The 11,945-nt window shown below is 37.6% G+C and overlaps 1 pseudogene; it reads left to right on the forward strand.

Annotated features, from left to right (window-relative positions):
* The first annotated feature begins 1,578 nt into the window (after positions 1-1,578).
* On the forward strand, positions 1,579-7,745 carry LOC148873890 (GDP-mannose 3,5-epimerase 2-like; annotated as a pseudogene).
* The last annotated feature ends 4,200 nt before the right edge of the window (positions 7,746-11,945 follow it).

The raw sequence follows: 11,945 nt of genomic DNA on the forward strand, positions 1-11,945 counted from the left end.
CTTTAAGTGGGGGTATATTTGGGTTTGGGACTATTTTAAGTCTATTAGGCTTATTTTCACTGGTCCAAGTGTTTGAATAAGTCAAGCATGTGTTTGACATCAGCTATCAAAGGCCTTAGGAATAGATGGGGTAGTGATTTAATTTGGTGCATCGAAATGGAACCTTTTAGTTCAACTATCAAATGGGTGAATTAGGATGTGAAATTTTATGTACAAGGGTTTTTTAGGTTTTAAACAAAGTGGTCTGGTCTGATCAGTCAAATGAAGTTTGGATAATAGAGATCTATCATTGGTATGCTCTAATCAACGAGATTTGTTGAAATGTAATCTTAGCTTGATGAAGGATCAAACGAGGGAATTTTAGGATGAAATTTGGTAGATAGGCATTTTTGAACATCTTGAGTTTGATGAATGTAATGAATCTTTGATTAGAGATGTGGATTAAAAGACTTGGTTTGGGTCCAGGTTTTAGTTTATGGTTTATCAATCAAATTTTGGTCGTGAAATTTGACGTGCTAGGGAATTTTGGGTTTTCTGAATACAATGGTGAGGTATGATTGGTCAAATAAGGCTAAGATGATGGAGATCTATGGTTGATAAGCTCTAATCAATAAGATTTGCTAAAATATAATCTTTGCTTGATGAAGGGTTAAATGAGATATTGAAGCAAGCGGTTAGCACTTCACCTATTCTCACATTACCAGTTTTTTTCTAAGTCATTCATCACACTACAAGAAAAATGGCCTGAGGCGGCAGTTTAAAGGCGGCGGTCTTTGTGACCACCACGCTATAGGGATATCTAAGGCGACATTCTTTGAAAGACCACCGCGTACATTCATTTTAAAAATTGCCATGACATTTTTTAATGTACATTTGGCAGATTTTATATGAACCGGAATTAAACCGGTCTAGCCTTACAATGAACCACTGTGGAGAAACGTAGGGAGGGAAAAAGTTTGTTTCTCCCGCGTGAATTCCCCGTCTTGTTTGACAAGAGAGAAGGTTCTTTGGTTTCCTTGTAGAGAAATTTACAAGATAGAAGGTTCTTTGGTTTTCAGTAATGATTTTCTGGGCGATTTAGAGCTAGGGTTGTGTGATTTTCTGGACGACCTCTATTCATTTGAGCAAGAAAAGAGAAGAGAAGGTAACATCCTGGGCGACCTCTGTTTGTTCGATCTAGGGTTTCCCTTTGTGCTTGAGAAGGGGAAATTTCTGGGTGCTATCCAAGCAAGCACCGATCTCTGTTTGTTCAAGCAAGAGATTGGTTGTTCGTACAAATTATTTGTATCTCTAGACGGTGTGTTTCTTTTTCTTCTTCAGATTATATGGATAGTTGGTACTCTATTAGCCTTTACAAGGTTTTCATTTGGTTCAACTATTTTTTTCCCTCTGCATTTGCATCATAGCTTTGCTTATTTTTCTTTGTTTTACATTTTTTAGTTATGACTGGTTATGATGATGATGGTAAGACTAAGAGATACTTTAACATTGCTTGTTTTATTCTCTCTTTATCAAGGGTTGCAGATTGTATCCGTGTTTTTCTTTTCATTTTTTGTCTGAACTATTGAGTGCACCAGAATGGGGAGTGTTGATGGATCCACCTACAGGGCATACACATACAAGAATATGGAGAGGGAGCCATTTTGGCCATAGGAGAAGCTCTGAATTTCCATTATTGGAGCTGGTGGGTTTATTGCTTTCCACATTGCTAGGAGGTTGAAGAGTGAAAGCCATTACATCATTGCTTTTGACTGGAAGAAAAATGAACACATGACGGAAGATATGTTTTATCATGAATTCCACCTTGTTGATCTCAGGGTGATGGATAACTGCTTAAAGGTTACAACTAGGGTTGGTCATGTTCTTAATCTTGTTGCTGACATGGGAGGGATGGGCTTCATTCAGTCTAACCATTCAGTTATTATGTACAACAACACAATGATCAGTTTCAACATGCTTGAGGCTGCAAGAATCAATAGAGTTAAAAGGTTTGTTAACCTGAAAGTAACACTTGATTGCATCATGTTTGTACTTCCTATTTGGGAACTGGATTTTGGATATTGTTATTATGTTACCAATTGATACAGTTTTTATCTAAATGTCTTAATATTGAATTGCATGTTGGGTTTTGTAGGTTCTTTTATGCTTCTAGTGCTTGCATCTACCCTGAATTTAAGTAGTTGAGAACTAATGTGAGTTTGAAGGAGTCTGATGTTTGGCCTACAAAGGTTTGCTATTGTTAGAGTATCTCAATAGTTATGATAGACTTATAACAGGGATCGTTATCTCTAATAGCTATCCTAGATAACTGATCACCTTATCTCATTATCATGTAGCTTATCCTTTGATAATTTCCTAGACAAACTCTAACTCTGTAATTGTTATCTTCTATACATAGTTATCCTCTTGTAACCAGTTCTCTATTTAAATGACTCAAGAGACCAGTCATTCTTGACTGAGTCATTCCCTTCTCATTGTTCTAGTATTGCTCTTAGATGGTATCAGAGCCATTTGACAAATGTCATGGCTTCAAAGACAAGCACCACTGCTCATGCCGTCTAGAGACAAATGCAACCTGGATCGACAGACCGTAGTCTCCCTTTCTAGTTTTATGAATGTAGTTTCAGTAAACTTGGACCATACTAACTTCCTACTTTGGAGCTCTCAAACTACACCAGCTCTTAGAGGGCATCATTTATATGGATATGTGGACGGATCTTTTCCTTGTCCTCCACTCTTCGTGGAAGATGGTAGTAGCCAAGGATCCGGCCGCAGCAACCCAGATCATGCAGTATGGATCGAACAAGACTAGTTGATCATAAGCCGGTTATTATCTTCATTAACGGAGCCAGTTTTGCCTCAAGTAGTTGGTTGTAAGACATCCAAAGAGGTATGGGATTGACTTCATGTTCTTTTTTCTTCTACCAGTCAGACTCAAATCCATGATTTGAAATTAGAATTAGCCTATCTGAAGAAGGGTACTCTCACTGTCACTGATTATGTTCAGAAAATTAAAAGTTTATCTGATGCATTAGTTGCTTTTGGACACTTTCTCACTGATGTTGATCAAATTCATTATCTTCTTGGTGGTTTACCTGCTGAATATGATACATTTGTGCTCTCTGTGACTACTAGACTAGATATTGTTTCTTTTTCTGAAATTCAAAGTTTGTTACTTACTTTTGAAAAGCGCTTAGAGCATCACTCTTCACAATCTGTGCTGGACTCTCCTTCTACTAATTTGACCAATAAGAAGAGAAACTTCAATCGCAATCAATCCTCCTCTTATAAGCCTCAACAATTTAATAATGATGGTGGTTCTGACAATTCCAAGAAAACTTCCTATAATAACAATAATCGCAGCAGATCCAATTCCAAGAATGCCACAGTGGTTTGCCAACTCTATGGGTATCTTGGCCATACAGTAGCTACTTGCCGCCATTATCTGGAACTCACTGCCAATAAGAAATACCAAGCAAGCTCATACAACCTCATCTTCACGATCTACTTATGATGAAAATTGGTACCTTGATTCTGGAGCAACCAATCATATGACTTCAGATCTTAGGAATCTCTCTCTTCACGATGAGTATCATGGAACGGATCTTATCCTAGTCGACAATGGTATGGGTCTAGACATATCTCTTATTGGCTCTTCTATTTTGAATACTAATTATGGGTCCATTGCCTTCAATAATATTCTCAGAGTTCCTAATATATCTAAGAACTTGCTCTCTATCAACCAATTTTGTAAGGATAATAATCCAACTTTTATTTTTGACGCTACTGGCTTCTCTGTTAAGGACAAAGCGACCAGGAAAATTCTCCTCCAAGGGCCGATTAAAGGAGGGCTCTATCAACTGAAGACAAATTACACAACTAAAGCTCCATTGACATTCATTGGTGAGAAAGTGTCGGTTTCCGTATGGCATCAGCGACTAGGACATCTCAGCAAGCGAGTAGCTGTCCACATCTTATCTTCATTTCAACTACCAGTTTCAAATAAGGACATCTCTTTTTGTCCATCCTGTTCACTAGGCAAGAGTCATACCTTGTCGTTTTCTAATAGTACTTTTGTTGCGAAGTATCCATTAGAACTTTTATTTTCTGATGTTTGGGGACCAACCCCTGTCTCTACAAGACATGGTTTTCTCTATTATTTGATTTTTATTTATGCTTACAGCAAGTATATATGGATTTTTCCTATGACCTCTAAAACTCAGGTTGTCTCTATTTTTGTTGTTTTTAAGAAGAATGTGAAGAATTTATTGAACACATCTATCAAAACTCTGCAAACAAATGGAGGTACTGAATACAAACTACTTCTCCCTATTCTCTCTAATTCATGCATCAATCATCGTCTCTCATGTCCTCATGTTCATGAACAAAATGGGACTGTAGAACGACGCCACCGCCATATTGTTGAAATGGGTCTCACCCTCCTGGCTACGACTTCAATGCCCAAACATTACTGGCATGATGCCTTTGAGACTACAGTTCTTTTGATTAACCAGCTCTCTTCTCCAATACTGGACATGAATTTTCCTTTAGAGTGTCTTTGGCACTAAACATTATTATGCTATGTTGCGCACTTTCGGATGTGTTTGCTATAACCGCTCTAAGCTGGACTATCGCTTCAAATGTTGTTTGTTTCTGGGTTACAGTTTACATCACAAAGGGTACAAATGCTTGGACTTAACATCTAGTCGTCTATATATTTTTCGTAATGTGGTTTTTGATGAACATACCTTCCCATGCACTTCTAGCAGCACAACTCCACTTCCCAACTTGGGTACCAACACTGTGATTGGCCCTCCTATTGTTACATATTCGTGCCCTTCTCCTCAGACCATTCCCATACCCACTGACACCACCTCCTCTAGCCCATCTATTATATCCAATGGTGTTAGTTCTACTGAATTGATCCCATCATCATCAACCTCATCAGATACACCCACTTGTTCCACTACAACCCCACTTAATGCTCATCCCATGATGAAACGGAGCAAGAGTGGTGTTCACAAGACAAACCCTTAGTATGCTTTAGAAGGCTCTGTTGACCCCGATCTTGAACCCTCTTGCTACACTATTGCCAAGAAAGATCCCCGTTGGGTACTCTCCGTGGAGGATGAGTACAAAGCTCTGTTGTACAATGATACTTGGGATCTTGTACATCCACCTCCTCATAAGAACATTGTGAAAAATCGATGGGTTTATAAGATTAAGAGACATCCGGATGGGTCCATTGAAAGATACAAGGTGCGATTGGTGGCTCAAGGGTTTACTCAACAAGTCGGTATTGACTTTGCTGAGACCTTTAGTCAAGTTGTTAAACCAACCACTATTCAGTTAATAATATCTCTCAAAGTTCACTATGGTTGGAATCTTAGACAACTTGATGTGAGAAATGTCTTCCTTCATGGCTACCTCAATGAAGAAGTTTTTATGAAATAGCCCACGGGTTTTGTTGATCCAGCATGACCACATTTTGCATGTCGTCTTAAACGTTCCCTTTATGGTTTGATGCAACCCCATCTTTATTCATGTGGCAGATTGGCACTAATGTCATATTTCTTCTTGTATATGTGGATGACTTATTGATCACTGGATCTTCTAATTCTGCACTTACCCAACTCATCTCTCAACTCTCTACCACCTTTGCTCTTCGAGATCTTAGGGAAACTCATTACTTCCTGGCTTTGGAACTGCATCGCAATTCAGATGGGGTGCACCTATCCCAACATAAATATATTCATGATCTTCTCATCAAGACCAAGATGCATAAGGCTAAACCAATTCATACACCTATGGCAGCATTTACCAGACTTGATGTCACACATGGTTCTCCTCTTCCAGATGCCACCGAATATCGCAGTGTGATAGGGGCACCACAATATATTACCCTTACTCGGCCAGACATCAGATTCTCAGTTAACAAAGTTTGCCAGTTTATGAAAGAACCCACGGATGTTCATTGGAGTTCAATCAAGAGGATCCTCCGTTATCTTAAGTCCACAATTGATCATGTCATTACTTTTCATACTTCTCCCGAATTGGCTTTCGAAGCCTTTTCTGATGCTAACTGGGCTAGTTGCCCTATTGATCATTGGTCCCAAGGGGGTTTCTGTGTTTACCTGGGTCGTAATCTGATTTCATGGAGCTCTCGTAAACAGTCCATGGTTTCTCGCTCCAACACAGAATCAGAATACCGTAGTCTTGCATCCACTGCTGCTGAAATTCTTTGGCTCCAGATGTTACTCATGGAGCTTGGATTGAAGCTCCCTTGCCCACCTGTCATCTGGTGTGACAATTTGAGTGCCATGTTTCTCTCATTCAATCCTGTCCACCATTCTCGCACCAAGCACATCGAATTGGATGTTCACTTTATACGGGAAAAAGTTGCGACCGGCCTTCTACTGATCAATCACATTCCTAGCAAGATAAGATTGTAGACATTCTTACCAAACCTCTGCCATCAACAAGGTTTCATGACCTTACAGCCAAACTTACCGTCTCCAAGAGACCACTAAGCTCACGGGGGGATGTTAGAGTATCTCAATAGTTATGATAGACTTGTAATAGGGATCATTATCTCTGATAGCTATCCTAGATAACTGATCGCCTTATCTCATTATCATGTAGCTTATCCTCTAATAATTTTCTAAAAAAACTCTAACTCTGTAATTGTTATCTTTTGTACATAGTTATCCTCTTGTAACCAGTCATTCTTGACTGAGTCATTCCCTTCTCATTGTTCTAGTATTGCTCTTATAGCTGTCCATAATTAATTAAAAAAAGTTGGATTGATTTCTATTGATTTCATCTTACGGACTATTTATGGGGTTTAATCTTTTTATTTTCTTCTTGTAGCCTCAAGATTCTTATGGCTTAGAGAAACTTGCAACAGTAGAGTTGTGCAAACATTACACAAAGGACTTTGGAATTGAGTGCCGAATTGGACGGTTCCATAACATATATGGCCCCTTTGGAACATGGAAAGGTTAGCTTAAACATGTAGGGGTTCATATTTATTGGGTATATTTGCTTTCACCAATTGTAGGTGGGAGGGAGAAGGCCCCTGCTGCTTTCTGTCGAAAGGTCATTACACCACTGATAAGCTTGAGATGTGGGGAGATGGACTTCAGACACGATCTTTCACCTTCATTGATGAATGTGTAGAAGGTGTTCTAAGGTTATTACTAAACTGAATATCTGTCTCACTGTTATCCTTTCAAATCTTATAATTTTTTCTTTGCACTCTTATTAACTGCATTAACTTTTACATATATTTAGATTGACAAAGTCAGATTTCCGGGAGCCTGTGAATATTGGGAGTGATAAAATGGTTAGCATGGATGAAATGGCGGAAATTGTCCTCAGCTTTGAGAACAAGATTAATCCAATCCATCACATTTCTGGCCCAGAGGGTGTGCGGGGATGCAATTCAGACAATACTCTGATTAAGGAGAAACTTGGCTGGGCTCCAACTATGAGATTGAAGGTAAGTGCAATGAGAATTTTGACTGACTTGTTCAGTCTTTGACATGTTCAATGATCTTGGGCATTCCTATCTTTGTATTTTTTGCGGGATGGGCTGAGAATCACTGTACTTTTGGATCAAGGAGTAGCTTGAGAAGGAGAAGGCTCAGGGTGTCGATGTGGCTGTTTATGGGTCATCCAATGTGGTTGCTAAGCAAGCACCTGTTCAACTTGACTCACTACGTGCAGCTGATGGTAAAGAATGAAGTTGGTGAATCCAATCAACATCTATGGTTGCACTAAAAGGCCTAGTATTATGTTCAATAAATCAATACCACCTTATCATGTTGGCAGGGATGAACTAGGTACGAATAGTAGTAATAATTCATGATGCAGGTCAGGGGTATGGTCCTTTTCATTTTTATAATTACCATTTCGGTGTGTTACTCTAGATTTTGAGAGTGGGTCTCTGTTCTTGAATGATATAATAAGTAATCTCAGGAATGTAAGCTTCCTATTTTATGTGTTAATGAATGGATAATGTGTTAATGATATAATAAGGGGGCAGACGCTTGACCGCCGCCTTAGGTCTAAGCCGGCGGACAGGTCCGCTGGCTTTGACCGTTTTTCTTGTAGTGTATCACGGAGTGTGATGCATTAGGAGTTGGTGTTGGAGCCATCTTAAAGCAAGACGAGAAGCCTATAGCCTTTTTAGTGAGGCTCTTTTTTCACATGCCCAAAACAAGTCAATTTACAGAAAGGAACTCATGGCTGCAGTCCTTGTTGCCCAAAAATGGCGGCCATATCTTATGGGCCAACCTTTAACACACGGTTTGACTAGTAGAGCCTCAAGTATTTTTTGGGGCAGCATATTTTGATGGAGGAACAATAGAAGTGGTTGACTAAATTGATGGGTTTTGACTATACAAAAGAAGACACCCAACTAAATCCTAGGCTAACAGACATCAAGTTAAAATGGGCTTAAAAACCCTGTACTTCTACGAGGGGAGTCTAGTATTACTTTCATCATCAGCTTATCTAATTGATCTCCTTCAATTATTCCATGAGTCACCCAAAGGAGGCCACTCCAGAGAGCAGCAGACTTAATAAGAGAATAACAACACACTATTTTTGAAAAGGACTCAAGAAACAAGTCCAACAAATCATGGCTAGCCATTCCACTTGTCAACAATAGAAATATGAAATGTAGAGGCCCATAAGATTGTTACAACCATTATAAATCCCAAAACAAGTATGGGATAACGATAGTATGGACTTCATCAATTAGGCTCTCACCCTCTCAAGAGCATACAATGATTACAAGGGTGGTTGACAAGTTAAGCAAGTACAACCATTTTTCAACCCTATCTCACCCTTTTGGTGTTGCTTAAGTAGCTGAATTATTTGTCAAAGAATTACCAAGCCTTACGAGACACCAAAATCTATCATAACTGATCGTGATTTAATCTTTATGAGGAAGTTCTAGCAAGTGCACTTCAAAATACATGGGCTCATTTGGCACACTCAATCAGTTACCACCCTCAAACAAATTGGTGGTCTGAAGTGGTATATACGTGTATAGAAACTTACCTGAGGACCGGGGTGGCCACGAGCCGAGTTTTTCATGAGCCATTCAAGCTCGGCTTGCCTCGGTTTCAACCGAGTTTTGAGCCAAGTTCGAGTCTAATATAACTCAGCTCGTGAGCCGAGATTGAATAGCTACATAATAATGATAACAATAATAATAATAATAAACTATAAAATTATAAAAAATAATATATAATAAGAATAATATATATAATATTTCTATTTTTATATATAATAATAACTAATTATTATAATTATTAATTTTTTAAATATCAAATAAAAACATTATATATATATATATATATATATATTTTATAAAACATTTTTTCTCAAATCGAACTCGAGCCGAACTGAACTTGAGCTTATGAGCTTTTGACTTGAGCCGAGCTCGAGCTTCGTAGTATTTGGCTCGGCTCAGCTTGAATCCACCTCTACCTGAGGTGTTTTGCGGGGTAGAGACCAAAGCAATGGGTGAAGTGGATACCATGGGCAAAACTATTGTATAACTCCTCCTGCCAAGTCACTATGGGTATGAAACCTTTTTGATCTCTATACGGAAGGGACCCTCTTAATTCTTCCATATGAAAAGGGGTTTACAGTAGTGGTAACCATTGATGAATATCTGATCAATCAAGGCCAAATCTTATAAGATCTCAAATTCAATTTGCATAGGGCCCAACAAATAATGAAAGACACTTTACTAGAAGCACTGCCCCTTGGATTTGCAGGTTGGGGATTAGGTGTATCTTAAACTCTAGACACTTAGGTAAACAATGGTTGTTCGACGCGCATGGTAGAAGTTGAGACCAAGTATTATGGGCTTAGTGTTGGTTGAAACTGCATTGACTGAGCTGCTACAAAGAAGCTACCAAAACTAGCTTCATTGAAAAGTTGATTTCTCATCTCAAAGTAAGTTTGTTTTGGGCCTTTTGGGTTTTTCACCAAACATAGCTTTGTGGATTTCCATGTGGTGTCTATATTGCAATGTCAAAAGTTGGTGCATTGAAGCCTTCTCAAATGGGCAATAAGAAACCTCCCAAGAACAAGCATAAATGGGGCAGGAATGAGAGGATAACTAGTGGAAGCAGTACCACCACAACCATATGCTAACTTGTTTTTGACTCCATTGTTATTGGCTTTCCCACTATACATGAGATCTATAATTTCTATGATACTAACTAAAAACTTTATTTTCTTGTAGGGTAAATTGCATATTAGTACCCTATACTTTGGGACTAGTCTCACCTTATTAACCAAATTTCAAAATGTGTCATTATCGTAGTTGAGTTCGCGAAAACTGTCAATTTGGTACATGCTATTAGCAGTTTGTTAGTTATCTATATCATGTGATGACATGTGTGACTTAATTTTTTTGAAAATGCCAAAATTACCCTTTTTAATACTTTTGAAACCATTTTACCTTGATTCCCCAGTGATGGCAAGAATTACTCATCCTCTCTAGCAACAATAGCAGTCTAAACCCCCTTTGTTATGGATTAAATAATTAAAAAAGGGATTACAACAACAATATCTAAATCGTTCTTCTCCAATAATGACGTTATCCTCTCTAGCAACGTTTTTCCATGTAGCTTCTTCAACGAGAATTGGTTCTTCGATAGAAAAGTTAGGGCATAAAGTGAATAGTGGTGCTCAATCGCAATGAAAATGGATTTAAACATTTCTATTTTGGCCATTTCAAAATTATGCTTCTCTTGCTTATTCAAAACCTAAGGCATTTGTGTCATTTTGCATGCCATCTAATGTTGGTTAATGATTTTGCTAAAGTGGTGGTTTTTGAGTGTTCAGGTATTATAGTGGCATGTTTTGAAGCTTGGGTAGTGAAGTGAGACTAGCCAGCCCCAAAGTGTAAGGTGCTAATATATGCAATTTACCCTTTTTAATAATATAATCTCAATAAAATGATTATATTGATAAAACATGCAATCTATGAAATTTATCGTTTTGCACATAAATTATAACAAAAATTACAAGAAAATCAATAAACCTTTATATATTATTTACTATATAATTAGTTTGATTGGTTTGGCTTTATCAGGTACACCCCAATCCATTGACAACCCTAAAAGCAAAGAAGATGATTGTTTCTATAATGGGGGCATAATGGGAATTTTGTCATCGCTATTACTTCAAATTAATAGAAGGGGTCTGTTTGTAGAGGATAAACAATAGGGGAGGTTAAAGTAGTTATCAGATGCTACATGAGAGGTTTAAGTGATATACTCATATAAATTTTCAAATTGATATCCTATATTTACATCCATCTATAACAATCAACCAAGCATGATACAATGCATGATTTTTTTTTTTTTTTTTTGAGTCAAATTAACAAGGATCGCTAGATCTACATGTAGAGGCTAGTCACACATTCTTACATTGCAAATGCAAAGGCCTCACATGTTATACGTTCGTACCTAAATCTATATCTATACTACTATTAAAAGTGTGATGAGATGTAGAACTTTTGTTTGACTAAATTATCCTAATTTTTGAATTTGGTCTATTTCTAATTGTAAGGATAGAAATGTAATTTGAATAACCACTTTTCTCCTCTTATTAAGTCTTATACTTAAGGTACTAACTCCCATTAACATTCATTGAGCCCTTTTATTGACTAGAATACCCCTATTTTTTAATTTAGTCTCCATCTAATTGTGAGGGCACAAAATGTAATTTGACTTGCTACATTTCTCCTCATTCAATTTCCTCTCATTAAGTCATAAATTTAGGGTATTAACTGCAATTCTCTCATTGAATCATATATTTAAGCTATCCTTTTTACCAATAAATTATATCAATTGGATCTATATTCAATACTTTTAATAGTATAGAATGAATGCTTTTTAAAATTGACCGGAAAA

This window comes from Nelumbo lutea, chromosome 1, assembly GCF_056320005.1.
Source record: "Nelumbo lutea isolate HS-2025 chromosome 1, American lotus-T2T, whole genome shotgun sequence".
In the NCBI taxonomy this organism is placed as follows: Eukaryota; Viridiplantae; Streptophyta; class Magnoliopsida; order Proteales; family Nelumbonaceae; genus Nelumbo; species Nelumbo lutea.